The 18033-nt window shown below is 37.3% G+C and overlaps 1 protein-coding gene across 4 annotated transcripts in view; it reads left to right on the top strand.

The window, feature by feature from the left end:
• The window catches only part of TAOK1 (TAO kinase 1), a 145748-nt gene continuing 127715 nt past the window's right edge, over positions 1-18033 (top strand). For all 4 annotated transcript variants that reach the window (XR_003001765.1, XR_003001766.1, XM_024734691.1 and 1 more), the window contains exon 1: positions 1-57. The gene's annotated coding sequence lies outside the window, so the exon portion shown is untranslated. The remainder of the gene's footprint in view (positions 58-18033) is intronic.

An 18033-nucleotide genomic window follows, 5' to 3' on the forward strand; every position in this document is an offset into this window, starting at 1 on the left:
CCAAGCGCTGCAGGGGGCTGTGGCTGCCTACTCCGCCCCAGACCTGTCGGCGAAAGGGTAAGGGCACCTCTGCCTTGGGAAAGGGAGACATGGAGGGGGCGGGGAAATTCGGCCCACTTTGGCCGCTGCGCGGAAGAAGGGATGTGGGGGTGGGGTGGGGGAGGGAGACAAGGAGGGTCTGTGATTCTGTGGGTGGGGTGAAGAAGCTGGTGAGCTGGGCGCCCTCCCGTTTTGAGGGGCAAGAGCAATTACATTCCTCTTTCCTGAGGGTTACCGGAAGGGGTGGTAGAAGAGGATGTCTCGAGGAAGGTGTGGCCCTCCTAGGGAGACTGGGTTGATGTGCACCCCGATTTAAAGGCGCGAGGTCCCTTTCCCTTCTGATTCCTCTGCTCCTCCCTCTCCTCCTTTGTAGTGTCTGTGAATTCTTGGGAAGGGAGATCGCTCTGGGTAGTCTACTGGGTGGATTCCCACCCTCCCTCCTCGCTCGGGAAGTCTATACCCCTCTTCTCTAGGGGTGATGGAAGCGTTTCTTTCCCCCAGCCCTTCCCCATTCTTTAGTCTACTGCAGTGCTGCAGAAGTCCAAGGCAGTTTCTTCATACACAGGCCCGTGTATACACTGAAGGGAGGGGGAGCAAGAGAGGGAAGTAATGGCGCTTCCCTTAGAAAGGTTACCCCTTTTCCTTTGGTTTTAAATCGATAACGGTACTGGTTTAATACTCTTCCCCTGAGATCTGTCCCTGGGAAGTATGTCTGTTACTTTTGAGGGGCTACGGCCTCTCAAGAGAGACCCTACCGTGTTAGAACAGTTTTGATGTCTCTCTTTTCAAAACACTGGGTTGACTTTTTTTGTGTGTGAGCATATTGGGTTTTCGTTAGGATTAAAATAAAATAATTTTGTACTCCCTCATTTCCCTCTTTTTTTTTTCTTCCTATGACTTTTGTAGTTCTTGAAGAATTATTAAAGATTATTGCATACAGACAGGCTGTCTGATGGACATTCCTTCTCCCTGAGCTGTGAATTTTTAGGGTTAATACTATTTTGTATACATTGAAATCGGAATTTTCCGAAAATGATTAGGTTACAAACCTTTCTGTTGAAAATGCCTTGTTTCTTAATGTAATAAAAATTAGTAAAGATTAATTTGCCTAATGATACTGTGATAGGATCTGTATTCTGTAGTCAGTAAGTCGTTTTTCCACTTCTTTTGCTTCATGTCACATTTGTTTAAAACAAATCATCTTGTCTGGTTTACAGTAGTACTTGTTGGTTTTGTTTAGTAGAGTAGAAATAAATTAAAAAAAAAATTAACATTCTGTAAGTGTGTTGCCAAGTTCTTGTGACCAAAGAGTAGTCTTGAAATCTGCAGTTGATACTTTTTTCTTTAAGTATTTAGAGTTACTGATGAAGTGATTTCAAAATGTTCCGTACATGAATATTCATATAATTAAATAACTTTTATACAAAGTGATGAAGGTGACTAAACTAACTACAGAGATCTTGTCTTGACATTTTACTAGCAAGTTGTATTTGGTGTTTAAGCTTTACTTAGTGGGTGACTTGTTTTTAAATACTTCCAAATGCCATCTGAATATTACATTGTCCATCAGAGCTTTTTTGGTGTTTGTTGCATTTTGAAACCTGTTTTAAGACAGGTATTTAAAGATGTTAGTAGTAGTGGTGTTAAGCATTAATTTAGTTTCTGTCATCTTATTTCATGATTTTAATATAGGGAGACACATTAATGGTATGTTAAATCAGTTTTTATTATTTTTCCTCAGCAAATGGAATTCTCCTTACTTTATTCTCTTTTGATTTTTATCTGAACTCATTTTAACTTAAACAGCACTTCTCATTTGAATCTTTATTTCATGGCACAAAGCTGCATGTTGTGGTGTGTAGTTTTCCCCTCTTTGGCAAATTGTGAGGTAAAGTCTAATTCCTGTGTTATGGCTTGTTGGTAATTAATTCATATATACTAGCATGTATAAACCCAAGCATACTGCTCAGTAAAAAGTGACTGTTTTTGTCTTCGAAAGGTGAAGGCACAGGGGATTTATCAATAAGGGCTACAAAACTTAAGGATGTACACTGGATATAGGTAAACTACTTGCTATATATCAGCATACTAGAACTAAGAGGTACTCTTTAGAACAACTATGAAGAAACCCTTTTCAATAGTTGGTAGGAATTCTGTTAAAGGTGGTAAAACTATGTTCATGACCAATCAGATAAATTCATTATTAAGGAAAAACTGTCTGCGGGTTTATTGCAAGGTGAGTTCTGGTGCCCCTGTCAGAAAGAGAAACTAAGAGCTGTTAGTCTGAGTTAATTGATTCCAGATTATATGGTACCTCTTGGGTTTCTAGTTATCTACAAAATGGCAGTGTACATCACTTCCTGTTCTTTCACAACTGATTCTCTGAATTCCCTCTTAGTGACTTAATTTTTGGCATTCTGATACCTGATTTGTTAATTTGGTTATAATTCTCATGTTTTATAGATGGAAGAATTTCTAAGAATCAGTTGGGTTTAAAAGCTTTGTATAGTCTAGGATTATCTTGACAGTAACTAAATTTCCTTCCAAATTAAAGGATAGTTTCTCAAACAGATTTAAACTGAGAGGTTTTAAAGAAATACAGCAATATACAGGACCAAAAGTATGAGTGAATTGAATAGAAAATAATTATTGTATTTTCTGTAATATATATTTTGGGAGAACTGTAGATGTGGCAGTTAACTGACCATGTTAATATAAAACAAGTTTTCTTTATATCAAGGTATATACATGATATTTGGTCCCATGCTGTGATGCCATCCCGGTAGTAAGAAAGAAACTGATTACTTACAGAATACTAGGACTGAATACTCTTAACTAACCATAAAAAGTGTAATTTATTTTAAGAATTTGCTGGTACTTAGTAGATATGAATCCTTAGTAAATCCAGAAGTTATCTAGGGGGCCAACTGTTGGCATTGAAATTAGATTTGAGATTAATCTGTTATTCAAATTAATAAATTCTTTTTCATTTGACTGCTCTGTATATTAAAATCATTTTATTTCTTCTCTGTATATCTCTTTGGTTATCAGTAGTCTGTTGTAATAATTGTACTCATACTGATTTAACCTTTTAGAAATTAGGAGCTTTTTTCTATGTATAAGTTAAGGGCTGCTATTCAGTTCAGGATCATATATGAATGCATCTCTTCTAAAAAGTGTCAATTCTGTAGTTAAGTCTTGCATAAAATTGAGAATGTTCCATTAAGCAGAGTGCCAACGTATGTTCGTCTGCCTTTAGGTTTCTGTACTTGTTCATGGCTGGATTATTTTTTTATATTCTTCAAGATTTCAAATTCTAAAAATGTAAGTGTAAAAGATACAAACCTCTATTCATTCCATTATATTGGATGAAAATATTTTAATTTTAATGATAAAAATTGATATTTAATATCATTAAAGTGTTTCATACCTTTTTAAGAAATCCACATGAATTTAAATGTTGTGTGGAGGGGCTAGAAACAATTACTTTCAATTGGGATGTTCTTTTAACATTTGGTAACAATTATTTCTATATCAGTCTCTTCTGTTTGTGCTAGAAGCAGACTTTTTGTTCTGAAATACAGTTTAAGGCTGCATTTTCTTAACTAGTGACAAAATTAAGCGGCCCATAAAAGGTGGAAAGGTTTTTCACAATATAAAAAATTTACGTGGCATGTAAATAAAGTTAATAAAAGTACAGATTACTAGGTACTTCGCATAATTAATATATAGCCTGTTAAAAATGCCAGTAGCAGTGACATTGTTATAAAAGCATAACTACATTTAATTGGCCTCTAACTTATCTTTAAAGCTGAGAAGGGGCTGAATTTTCTTTTTGATAAAATTATTCAATATGATTATGTTGTGCAGATTCAGAAGTAGATGAATTACTTCATTTAGAAAGACATGCAAAGTTTAGTTTCTGAGAAAAACATCAACAGATACTGGAATGGAACAAAATATTTGGATCTGCAGCCACCAATAATACAACTGTCACTTAATATATCTTAATTTTACCATTTATTAGCTGTGTAACTTCTTTATGTAACATTTTTAAGCCTCACTTTCCCTGTCTGTAAAATGAAAATAATACCTACTTTATAAGGTTGCTAGGTTTAAATGGGATAACCCTTGTTAAGTACCTAATGTATTGCTTGACACATAGTAAGCACCCAATAAGTTGTTGGCTGTCACATATTAGCCACTTAATAAATGTTTACAAATGAAAATAGTCTAATATTTAAGAATGAATTACATTCCATAATTTTGATTTGAAGTTGGATTTATACATTTGCAGCTCAACGTATATTTTTTAAAGAAATGGTTTGAATTTCTAACCAAGGATAGCTTACAAACTTTTTTGTACCTGAGATGGACTACTATGTAGTTCTATAAGAGATTTTCTTTTTCCTTTGCTGGATGTAAAACCTGTCCTAAAGAACAAAATTTCCTTCCCCTTTGGTACTTCATTTGTTTATTTAAGTCTTTTGGTATCATACTTCTACTTCCTGGAACTCTTTTCACCATCCCTGGCTTTGAGGGAATCCAAAGTACTCATGTTCTCCTAAGCCTCTTTTTTAGGTATGTTTTGTAGGTATGTCTCATCTTGAAAGTGCTTTATATTCCACAATATATTAATTCAGCAAATGTTAAGTGATGATTACATGTCAGTAAGGTTTGGTCCCTGCCCTGGAGGAATTCTGTCTTCTCACTTTTTCCACTTCCTAAATAGTTTTCTCAAACCAGATATTCAGAGGAAAGCAAGGATCTTCCTGTGGTTGTCAGTTCCTCTAAGCCAGTGCTTTTCAAACTTCAGGTTGTGACCCATTAGTGACTTGTCAGTTCAATTTACTGGGTCACAACACCAATTTTTTTAAATAAAAAATAATGGGAAATAACCAGAGTGTGTTGTGTAAGTAAGGGTGAGCATTGTAATGGGAAACTTTTTTTGGCTTTATTTTTATGTGTTCTGGGTACACAGATAAATTTTTTTGAAGTTTCTTTTTGAACTCATGCTTTTTACTTCTAACTGCATATTTCTGAAGTATGAATATGCTTGTTTTTTCTTTTTCTTTCAACAATTCTCCTTTCAATCTCTCCTGATTCTAGTCTCTAGTCTATTTGTTTGTTATGTTGCACATATTTACCTTTCCTAGGTCTCAAAGCTTGTTGGGGTACTGATAGGTCCTGGGCAGGATACCAGCAGTTTTGGGTATGATGATAACTTCTGAGGTTTTTATATTGGGGAGCACGTTATCACATGCTCTAATGTCACGTCTTATGTATGTGAGGGCAATTTCTCATGAATTGCAGGATTTATTTTTAAAAAGAAAACTTTATTTGGAGCATAATAAGAAAATATCTTTTATTTTTATTTGAGTCATATATAGATTTAATTTTAAACTATTAATTGCACTATATATACGTTTGTTTGTTTGTTTTTTTGCGGTACGCGGGCCTCTCACTGTTGTGGCCTCTCCTGTTGCGGAGCACATGCTCCGGACACGCAGGCTCAGCGGCCACGGCTCACGGGCCCAGCCGCTCCGCAGCATGTGGGATCTTCCCGGACTGGGGCATGAACCCGTGTCTCCTGCATCGGCAGGCAGACTCTCAACCACTGCGCCGCCCTATTAAGTATTTTTAAAAAATTTCAGTGTGCTTCAGTGCATTACATCTAATGATATCCTTATATTTTGGTTGATGTTTTTAGTTCACTTATGGTGGTAGTTACGAGTCTCTAGTTTGTATTTTGGATTGATTTTTTCCAGTTTGTTTCCACTGAAGCAGAGAAAGGTTTTAGAAAAAGTTGATGAACAGCATTACTAAACAAGGTCAAGGTTTTTCCTTTTTTACACTTGGGAATTCAGTGTCACTCAAAATTGGAAAACTTGTCTCTTTGCCAAAAGCATCCATATTTTTGATTGGAAAGACTAAAATTACTTATTAACCTATAATGGTACTTGATAAGGAAACTTTACTCTTCACTGTTGCACTCTGTATAGTATGTGTTACAGTATTTAATATACTGCGGTTAAGGAAGCTCATGCTGTGTAAATGGTAGATGATGATTGTGATGTTTTTTATAGGGAACATCACATTATTGGAGTACAGTATTTCAGTTGGTTTTGTTTCTTACAATTCAAGGGTTTTGAGTCCTGGGGGCGCAGTATAATGTGCTCACTCTCAGATTCTTTACTTTGACATATGTGCTTGTTACTGATGATAATTTTTCCATTACCCAGAAAAGCACAAGTAATTTGAAAATACCGTAATGAAAAGATCCTTTTATCTTTGGTTTAGATACTGACAAAATATTTTTGTGTATTATGTGTGAAAGTTCAGTTCTATGAAATAATGCCATAAAACTTAAATCAAGAGTAAAAAGATTTTAAGGAAAAGATGGGAAATTTTTCTGTTTAGGAAAGAAATGTTCTGTAGTAGAGAAACTTGAATGCTAGCAATAGAAAGTATAGAATTTGGATATTTCTTTGTTTATGTGGCATTTTGATTGAACTGATTATGCATATGCATACAAATGTATGGTAAACTGGTTGGAGAGGTCCACTGCCTTCAATAATAGCATGGTTTTAGGGAAAAACAAAAATATTGATCCACGAATTTTGTTTTGTAATATGTATTAGATAATTTGATAAATTAGAAGAATAAGTTTCACAAGAGAGTTTATTCCTGTAGTAAATGATGTTATACCAAAATCCTAAATAATGCATTGTTACCAAATGAATTTTTTTCTTTCTCTGGTTGAATACATGTGAAATATGTGTTGTTTATTATTTGAGAATCAAATAAATGATAAGGGTGGTGGGCTTTTTAAAATTTGTTTTTTGTTTTCTTTTTGCATTTAGTAGTTTCAGTATCAGAAGTGAATTAGATTTTGTGTCTTTAAGGAAGACCAAATGTAATTTTTTTGCAATTGTTTTTTTCAGTCAACAAGAATGAACCTATGTTGGAAGTTAAATGTTCTGAGAACTTTAAATAGGAATCAAATAAAGAACTTTCATTTTTATTTATCAGATTTGAAATGTAGATGTATTAATAATATATCATTCTCTCAAAAATTTAAGTTGGAGACTTAGTCTCCTAACATTTTACAGTCTGTCTACTCTAAACAACTAAATTTAACAAGACATCTGGTTAATTTAAGAGTCTTGTAAATACACATTTTCTTTCAACCTTCCTGGAGATGGCATGGAATATATTAGGGGAGGAATGGTGAAATAGATACAGTAAGCAAACATCGAAAATGCGTTTTATGATTATCTTTGAGGTGGTAAATCTAGTCATTGACAATATAATGGTTCTGCTTTTGACGTACGAAATGTGTATTAAATAATACAAAAACTGTCTAATTGTTTTTGACAATTAATATATTAAGGTACACCACCATTCTGTTTTTTTTTAACATGAATTATATTGGATTAATATTAGGTGAAATGGTATCCCAAATTTTAGTATCTATTATTCTCCTTTATCTCATTCAGGTGGCATTGTGATATGAGATTATAACTTTTTTTTTTTTTGAAAAAGTGTTCTTTGTTAAATCCTTTTGAAGCATAGTTATTAAGCTATTTGGTTTACTCATATTTGGTTTAAGCTTAATATAGAAATCAATTTCAGTTTAACACTTTGAGATACATAGGTTATAATTTATGATCTGTCGGTATGTACTATGAAAACACCAAATCAAAATAGTGATTGATGGAATTTGAATTTAAAGACTACCAGTTTAACCATTATCTACATAGCTTTAGTATCAAAATAAGATTCAGTCATAACACATGTACTTATGTATCTTTTGAGTGCTGCATTCTAGGCACTGTACTTATCAAAATAGGTTCAGTGATGACACATCTATTTATTATACATTTTGGACTGCTATTTGCTAGGTACTGTGCTGGGATACAGAAATGAGTACGATTTAATCTCTCCTGTTTTTTCAGTTGAACAGGGATATGGACTTGCAAATAAATATATCATACAATAATGCAATGCAAAGTTTCGAAAACATGACAGTGTTGACATTTTAGGTAGGATAATTTATTGTTGTGTGGATTTGTGCTGTGTATTATTAGATATTTTGAAGCATTCCTGGCCTTTACCCATTAGATGCCAGAAGCACTCCCTCTCCCCAGTTGTGACAATTAAAAATGTCTCCAGACATTGGCAAAAGTCCCCTGGGGAGTAAAATCACCTCTTATTGAGACTCACTGGTGTAGTGAATACTAAGGTACAAAGAACTGTCATCAGACAAGTGAAATAAAGTCAAGGTGGAATGACCCCTAAGGGAATGCAGTTTTATATGGGTCTTGAAGAAAAGTAAGAGTGGAATTATATACCTGAGAGCATGAAAGATCAATGTCTATGAATGTAATTAGTAATAGTTTGTGGCTATAGGCTATTTATGTGGTTTGGGATGGAAATTCAGTAAAATGAAGCTGAAAAACTACTTTGGGGCCATATCTTTTTTTTTTTAATTTTATTTTATTTATTTTTTTATACAGCAGGTCCTCATCAGTTTTATAGATGACCCAATTTCATTCTTATTTATGGCTGAGTAATATTCCATTGTATATATGTACCACATCTTCTTTATCCATTCATCTGTTCATGGGCATTTAGGTTGCTTCCATGACCTGGCTATTGTAAATAGTGCTGCAATGAACATTGGGGTGCATGTGTCTTTTTGAATTATGGTTTTCTCTGGCTATATGCCCAGGAGTGGGATTGGATCATATGGTAATTCAATTTTCAGTTTTTTAAGGAACCTCCATACTGTTCTCCATAGTGGCTGTATCAATTTACACTCCCACCAACAGTGCAAGTGGGTTCCCTTTTCTCCACACCCTCTCCAGGATTTGTTGTTTGTAGATTTTCTGTAGATGCCCATTCCAACTGGTGTGAGGTGATACCTCGTAGTTTTGATTTGCATTTCTCTAATAATTAGTGATGTTGAGCAGCTTTTCATGTGCTTCTTGGCCATCTGTATATCTTCTTTGGAGAAATGTCTATTTAGGTCTTCTGCCCATTTCTGGATTGGGTTGTTTGTCTCTTTAATATTGAGCTGCATGAGCTGTTTATATATTTTGGAGGTTAATCCTTTGTCTGTTGATTTCATTTGCAAATATTTTCTCCCATATTGAGGGTTGTCTTTTCGTCTTATGGTTTCCTTTGCTGTGCAAAAGCTTTTAAGTTTTATTAGGTCCCATTTGTTTACTTTTGTTTTTATTTCCATAACTCTAGGAGGTGGATCAAAAAAGATCTTGCTGTGATCTGTGTCAAAGAGTGTTCTTCCTATGTTTTCCTCTAAGAGTTTTATAGAGTCTGGTCTTACATTTAGGTCTCTAATCCATTTTGAGTTTATTTTTGTGTATGAAACCAGCTTTTAGTTTTATTGATCCTTGCTATTGTTTTCTTTGTTTCTGTTTCATTCATTTCTGCTCTGATCGTCATGATTTCTTTCCTTCTGCTAAGTTTGGGTTTTGCTTGTTCTTCTTTGTCTAGTTCCTTTAGGTGTAAGGTTAGATTGTTTATTTGAGATTTTTCTTGTTTCTTGAGGTAGGCTTGTATAGCTATAAACTTCCCTCTTAGAACTGCTTTTGTTGCATCTCATAGGTTTTGGATCATCGTATTTTCATTGTCATTTGTCTCTAGGTATTTTTTGATCCTGGAGAATGTTCCATGCGCACTTGAGAAGAAAGTGTAATCTGCTGTTTCTGGATGGAATGTCCTATGAACATCAGTTAAATCTATCTGGTCTATTGTGTCATTTAAAGCTTCTGTTTCCTTATTTATTTTCATTTTGGATGATCTGTCCATTGGTGTAAATGAGGTGTTAAAGTCCCCCACTATTATTGTGTTACCGTCGATTTTCTCTTTTGTAGCTGTTTAGCAGTTGCCTTATGTGTTGAGGTGCTCCTGTGTTGTGTGCATATATATTTATAATTGTTATATCTTCTTCTTGGATTGATCCCTTGATCATTATGTAGTGTCCTTCCTTGTCTCTTGTAACATTCTATTGTCTATCTTTCTGTGAATGTGGTTTTTGTTCCACAGGCTGCAGGATTGTAATTCTTCTTGCTTCTGCTGTCTGCCCTCTGGGGGCCATATCTTTTTAACTGTTTAATTGAGGCATAATTAATGCAGCAAAGTGTATAAATATTAAGTGTAAGCTTGTTGAATTTTTGCAGATGTATATCCTCATGTAGCCACCGTGCACAACAACATATGGAACATTTCTAGCATCTCTTACATTTCTTTTTTTTTTTTTTTTTTTTTTTTTTTTTTTTTTTTTTTTTTTATGGCTCACGGGCCCAGCCATTCCGCGGCACGCGGGATCCTCCCGGACCGGGGCACGAACCCGTGTCCCCCGCATCGGCAGGCAGAGTCTCAACCACTGCGCCACCAGGGAAGCCCCATCTCTTACATTTCTTGAAGGGCCATTGCTGTGCTCCTGTTTGATGTGAAAATCATATAAAAGCAGAGGTGTGGTATCATCAGATTTATGTTTTAAAAAGATTACTCTGGAGTTGTGGAGAATAGATGGGCAAAAATTACACGTAGGGAGTTTGGTTATAAGGTTATTCGAGAAGTCTAAATAAGGAGTTGAGCTGACATGATGGATTTTAGAGAGACTAAGGTGGAAATATTGATGGAATCAAGGGTTTACTAGAGGTAAGGGACAGGATATGTTGAGAATGACTCTTGGTAACAAGCAGTTCAAAGATTTCAGTGACTTTTAACAGGACAAACATTTTTTGCTTGACATGATGTATGTGTAGTGTGGGTTTGTGGGGGATTCTGTTTGTTCTCACTATGTAGGGTCTCAGACTGATGGAGGCTCCATCACATGGTTCCATGATCTCCGTGGCAATGGGAAGGAGACTGTTGCTAATAACTTATTGGCTCTTAAAGTGTCTACCTAGAAGAGGGTCATGTCGTTTTGGCTTATTGTTCATTGGCCAAAGCAAGTCATATGGTCTTAAGAGATTTCACAGAGAGGGTAAGAAAGTGCAGTATGTCCAGAAGGGGAGAACTGAAATATTTCAGCTATGGTAAATATATGTCGTTTTGATTTACAGCTTATTTAGTCAGTTAAAAAGTGAATAATATTGAAATTTATGGTAAGAATTTTAGTAGTAACAAGAGCCACCATTTATTGAGCATTTACTGTGTGCCAGGTACTATTTATGTATTTTAAGATATATTTTTCATTTCAATTTTTTACAACATCCCTGGAAGGTAGATGGCAGTTGCATTTTATAGAGGGGAAACTGATGCTCATGAGGTTAAATAACTTAAGATCACATAGCCAGGAGTGTATGTAAAGCCTGAGCTAGTTGTACTCTATTTGGTTGAGTAGAACCTTCTTGGCAGTAGGGTAGAAGGAGGGAAAAAACCCAAAACCTCTTTGATTGAATAATCAATCAAATATTGTTAATTCGACTTGTTGTTAATTAGGCTTAAATGAATTAACAGTGGTATTGTTCTTGTAAATAACATTTTGTCCTCCAAGATTTTTCTGAAATTTCACAAGTGTAGACTATTTAATTGCATTGTAAAGATTCACAGATTAGAAGCTGCTGTTTGTTATTCATTTATTCTGTTTTTTACCGCCTTCTGTCTGATTCCTGCCTATATTGCTCTACTTAACTTGTTCTCTAATTTTTTTTTAATAAATTAAATTTAAAATAAAATTTTATTTATTTATTTTTGGCTGCTTTGGGTCTTTGTTGCGGCGATCGGGGGCCGCTCTTTGTCGCAGTGCATGGGCTTCTCATTGCAGTGACTTCTCTTATTGCAGTGGCTTCTCTTATTGCGGTGGCTTCTCTTGTTGCGGAGCATGGGCTCTAGGCTCGCGGGCTTCAGTAGCTGTGGCTCGAAGGCTCTAGACCACAGGCTCAGTAGTTGTGGTGCACAGGGTTAGTTTCTCCGCGGCACGTGGCATCTTCCCAGACCACGGCTCGAACCCGTGTCTCCTGCATTGGCAGGCAGATTTTTAATCACTGTGCCACCAGGGAAGCCCTCGTCTAATTTTTTGAGTGTGAGAATCTTTGGTCAGTTCTTTGTACTTGAAATTCTAGTGTATGTGATTTATCTCTCTATTACTACCCTTAGTGAGAATTTCCTTTCAGGTATGTGAATTGCTAGTCATGGGGATGTTGGTAATTAGAATAAGAGGGAGTCTGGCTGTTGGGAATAGAAAATTCAAGTAGAAGGCTGAGTCAGGAGTAGGGATTTTTGTAAGAAAACCTTAGGAAAGATTAAAGGAAACAAGTAAATCTGATCTGTAAAACTGTCTTCTTACCTCCATTAGAAGGAAAGGGCTTATTTTTGAGAGGCTGACAGTACTTCAACATGAAGTTAATGGGCAGAGCTAAAGCTCTCTGTAGTGGGCAAGGTCTGTGAAAAATAAGTTAGTCAAAGCATTTCCATCATCCAAGCTGTCCTTGCATCCTTGGACCATGGTTGGCCTTTGGAAAATCAACTTTTGCCTTAAAATTTTTAAAGTCCTCAAATAATGGAAAAAAGTTAAATTGTTTAGAATAAGTTATAACAATACATGATATAAAATTCAGAAGGTACAAAAAGATGGGACTTTCCTCGCCGTCCAGTGGTTAAGACTCTGAGGTTCCACTGCAGGGGGTGTGGATTCCATTCCTGCTCGGGGAACTAAGATCCCACGTACCATGAGGTGCAGCCAAAAAAAAAAAAAAAGAGAAAAAAGAAAAATACATAGCAAATTAACTGTATGGTGTGTGCATAGCTAATATTGGATATATAAATGTTATTAGTATTCTCTTAGTCATTTAGTGTGTCCAAAAACACATGAAAAAAAGTTTCTAAGACCATAAATCTACTTGTGACATCAGTCCTCCTGACCCTGTTTTCTTTTTTAATATCTCAAGTGCCTAAAACATCAATTTGTTTATTAGGTAGATTTTCAGGGAGCAGGACTTTGACTCTCAGAAAGGGAGACTCTCTGTTTGCAAAACACTGTGTTCAGTGTTAGAAAAAAAAATGTTCATAAAAGACAGGTTTAGAATTCACAAGAATAAATTCATGTGTGGTCCTTTATGCCCTCTGCTTCTTTGTAATACTTAAGACTATTTACCATCTCCTTCCTTCTTAAAAATTTTATTTTACTGATTCTTCTTTCTGACTGCCCCTAACTGTAGATGTCTCAGCAGTTGATACTTTTCTTTCTCTCTCTGCTCCTCTTTCTTTCTCTCCTCTTTCCAGTGCCTCTCCCATTCCCATCCTGTATACCCAACTGCCTATCTGAGATGTCTTGAACTTCTTGGATATCTATAGGCACATCAGGTTCAACACATCTAAAATGAACTCATCTTTTTCATCCCCTTTCGCAAAAGGTTCCCCTTATTTACCCACCTGTTTCAATGCTAATAACACTTTTTTTAAAAGTCAGCTTACTTTACCAAGGTATAATTTACTTGCAGTAAAATTCACACATTTTTAGCGTAGAGATCAATGGCTGTAACCATCAACCTAGTGAAGATGTAGAACATTTTTATTTCATCTGAAAATTCCCTAGCAATCAGTCTCATTCCACTCTTATTCTTAGGCAGCCAGTGATGTGATTTCTGTTACTATGAATTAGATTTGTCTTTCCTAGAGTTTCATAGAAATGGAATCACACAATATGTGGTTTTGTGCTTGGCTTCTTTCTCTTGGCATAATGTCTGTGATATTTATCCATTTTGTTGCATGTATCAGCAGTTCATTTCTTCTGTTCCTTAGTAATATTCCTGAGTTTGGATATACCATAATATATTAATTCACTTGATTGATACTTGAATCTTTTCCAGTTGTTGACTTTTTTTTTTTTTTTTTGCGGTAAGTGGGCCTCTCACTGTTGTGGCCTCTCCCGTTGCGGAGCACAGGCTCCGGACGCGCAGGCTCAGCGGCCATGGCTCACGGGCCCAGCCGCTCCACGGCATGTGGGATCTTCCCGGACCAGGGTATGAACCCACGTCCCCTGCATTGGCAGGCGGACTCTCAACCACTGCGCCACCAGGGAAGCCCTGTTTTGATTCTTTTAATCTCTTTCCTCACCTATATTCATCCAACATATTGTGAAGTCATGGGGTTTCTTCCTTTGAAATATGTTTAACCCTTTGTTCTCTTTTCCGGGGATTTTTTTTTTTTTTTTTTTTTTTGCGGTACGCGGGCCTCTCACTGTTGTGGCCTCTTCCGCTGCGGAGCACAGTCTCCGGACGCGCAGGCTCAGCGACCGTGGCTCACGGGCCCAGCCGTTCCACGGCAAGCGGGATCTTCCCGGACTGGGGCACGAACCCGCGTCCCCTGCATTGGCAGGCGGACCCTCAACCACTGCGCCACCAGGGAAGCCCTTACTCCAGGGATCTTTAACAGTGTTGTGAGAAGCTTTTTTTTTTTCTTGAAGCCTTATTTTAGGAGTAAGGGATAGAAGGGTAATTATGCAAATGGAGTCCTTGCTGAGTGAGGTTTATAGTCAGGTGGAAATGCTGACTGAAATTGGTGAGAAGATGGTACTGACATTGAAGGATGGGGAAAAGGGATGTTGCTGCTGAATGCTCTCCATCCCTGGTAAAGCACTGTTTTAGTCCCTGTTTTTGTTGGTAGGTTGAGATTGCCATTTTTTAGCTTGTTTTGATTTTTGTTTTGTTGTATATTCATGGGTATATATGTAGTGTGAGTGGTGAAAAAGAAAGGTTTTTTTCACGGATATTCTCATTATGTGACTACTTAACCTGGTCCTTGGCTTCATCATCGGTAAAACGGGGATAATAATAATACCTGTCACATAGCGTTGTTAAGAAGATCAGGTGCGTTATTATATGTAAAGCTCTTAGAACAGTACCTGGCATGTTGTGTTCTATCAGTGTTAGCTAGTATGATTACCTTAATTCTAAGTTACTTAAAAGGCTGTCTTTTTCTCTCCCATTTCAGTTCCTCTTACATATTAATGTAAGATTTATCTCCTAACACACCACTCTTTGGCTACCTGTTCAAAGCTATAAAGCTGTTGTATTATTTGGCAACTATTTGTGTGTCCTTTTTTTCAATTGTGGTAAAATATACAAACAGTAAAGTGTACAAATTAAATTTTACAAATGTATCTACCACTCAGACTAAGCTATAAAAGTTTCTAACATTACAGAAGCTTCCCTCTTGTCTCTTTCCCTTCAGTAACCACTCCTCCCACATCTGATTTGACTTCTTTACCATAGATTATTTTTGCAAATATGTCCTTTTTAATTTTTCATTTATTTTTTAAAATATTTATTTATTTGGCTGCATCGGGTCTTAGTTGTGGCAGGCGGGATCTTTTGTCATGGCGAGCAGGCTCTCTAGTTGTGGCGTGTGGACTCAGTAGTTGTGGTACATGGGCTTAGTTGCCCCGTGGCATGTGGGATCTTAGTTCCCTGACCAAGGATCGAACTTGCATCCCCTGCATTGGAAGGCGGATTCTTAACCACTGGACTACCAGGGAAGTCTCTGTCCTTTTTTAAATTGAGGTGTAATTGACATACTAGTATCAGGTGTACAACATGATTTGATAGCTGTATGTATTGTGAAATCATCACTGCAGTAATTCTAGTTAACACTTGTCACCATACATAGTTACAGATCGTTTTTCTTGTAATGAAAACTTTTAACATCTACTCTCTTAGCAACTTTCAAGTATGCAATACAATATTATTAACTAGTCACTCTGCTGTACATTACATCCTTATGACATTTGTTTTATAACTGGAAGTTTGTACCTTTTGACCCACTTCACCCATTTTATCCACCCGCAGCCCCTGCCTCTTGCAACTGCCAATCTATTATCTGTATCTAGAGCTCCACCCCACACCCCAATTCCACATATAAGTGAGATCACATGGTATTTGTCTTTCTCTGTCTGACTTATTTCACTTAGGGTCCATCCCTGTTGTTGCAAATGGCAGGATTTTCTTGTCTTTTTATGGCTGAATAATACTCCATTTTATATATGTGTGTATGTATGTATCGCACATTTTCTTTATCCATTCATTAATTGATGGACACTTAGGTTGTTTCCGTTATCTTGGCTGTTGTAAATGTTGCAGTGAACATGGAGATGCATATATCTTGTAGTATTTTCATTTTCTTCGGATAAATACCCAGAAGTGGAATTGCTGGATCGTATGGTAGTTCTCTTTTTAATTTTTTAGAACCTCTGTACAGTTTTCCATAGGCTGCCTCAATTTACATTCCTACTAACAGTGTGCAAGGGTTCCCTTTTCTCCACATCCTTGCCAACACATTTCTTTTCATTTGGGTAATAGCCATTTTAACAGATGTGAGGTGATATTTCATTGTGGTTTTGATTTCCATTTCCCTGATGATTAGTGATGTTGAGCAGCTTTTAACCTGTTGGTTAAAGCAATTAACCAACAGGTTAAAAGCTGCTGCAACAGGTTAATTGAGCAATTAACCTGTTGGCCGTCTGTATGTCTTCTTTGGAAAAATGTCTGTTCATATCCTCTGCCCATGTTTAAATTGGATTGTATGGTTTTTTGCTCTTGAGTTGTACGAGTTTTTTTTTTTTTTTTTGCGGTACGCGGGCCTCTCACTGTTGTGGCCTCTCTTGTTGCAGCGCACAGGCTCCGGATGTGCAGGCTCAGCGGCCATGGCTCGGGCCCAGCCGCTCCGCGGCATGTGGGATCTTCCCGGACTGGGGCACGAACCCGTGTCCCTTAGCATCGGCAGGCAGACTGTCAACCACTGCACCACCAGGGAAGCCCTTGAGTTGTACGAGTTTTTAAAAATATATTTAGGATATTAACCCCTTATCAGATATATGATTTGCAAATATTTTGTTTTAATAAATTTATTTATTTTATTTATTTTTGGCTACTTTGGTTCTTTGTTGCTGTACGCGGCTTTCTCTAGTTGCGGCGAGCAGGGGCTGCTCTTCATTGTGGTACGTGGTCTTCTCATTGCGGTGGCTTCTCTTGTCGTGGAGCACGGGCTCCAGGCGCACGGGCTCAGTAGTTGTGGCTTGCGGGCTCTAGGACACAGGCTCAGTAGTTGTGTGCACAGGCCCAGTTGCCCTGCGGCATGTGGGATCCTCCCGGACCGGGGCTCGAACCTGTGTCCCCTGCACTGGCAGGCGGATTCTTAACCACTGCGCCACCAGGGAAGCCCGAAAATATTTTATTCCTGTTCTGTAGGTTGTCTTTATTTTCTTGCTGGTGCAAATAATTATTTGTTTAATTTTAAGCTTATCTGTGGTTGGCCCCTCCATATCTGTGCAGTCTTATTTCCCATTACTGCTCAGCACACAGATTTTATTGCATCTGCTCTGCCTGTGTTCATGATGTCCCTTGGATGCCCTTGTGATCTCATCTGCCCTTTTCTCCCTGTCCATTCAAGTGTTCCATGAAATTGTCCCCAACTGTTCCAGCTTATATTGTCCTTGTTCTTTTTTTTTTTTTTTTTTTCCCCCCCCCAGTCCTAACCACTGGACTGCCAGGGAATTTTCCCTGTCCTTGTTCTTATCTAAGTACTTTTTGGCTCATTATCAGTATCCCAGTTTAGTACTTAATGAGATATTCTCCTTTTTTGTAGTTACTTAATTGTCTCAACTTTAGTGGGACAGTGGTTATTTTCTGTTTCTCCCTTATGATGCCTAACATAGTATACATAGGACTAATTGTTGATGAGAATCTAATTGAATTTTTAAAGTTTAAGTTCTCCTAAGTGTTGGATAGCAACTAGCAGTTGTAGTAGACAGCTTGACAGTGAACTAGGACAACTATTTATAAAACTACCCAAAGTAGGGCTTCCCTGGTGGCGCAGTGGTTGAGAATCTGCCTGCTAATGCAGGGGACACGGGTTCGAGCTCTGGTCTGGGAGGATCCCACATGCAGCGGAGCAGCTAGGCCCGTGAGCCACAACTACTGAGCCTGCGCGTCTGGAGCCTGTGCTCCGCAAAAGAGAGGCTGC

Source organism: Neophocaena asiaeorientalis, unplaced genomic scaffold, assembly GCF_003031525.2.
Source record: "Neophocaena asiaeorientalis asiaeorientalis breed wild unplaced genomic scaffold, Neophocaena_asiaeorientalis_V1.1 scaffold129, whole genome shotgun sequence".
Classification (NCBI taxonomy): Eukaryota; Metazoa; Chordata; class Mammalia; order Artiodactyla; family Phocoenidae; genus Neophocaena; species Neophocaena asiaeorientalis.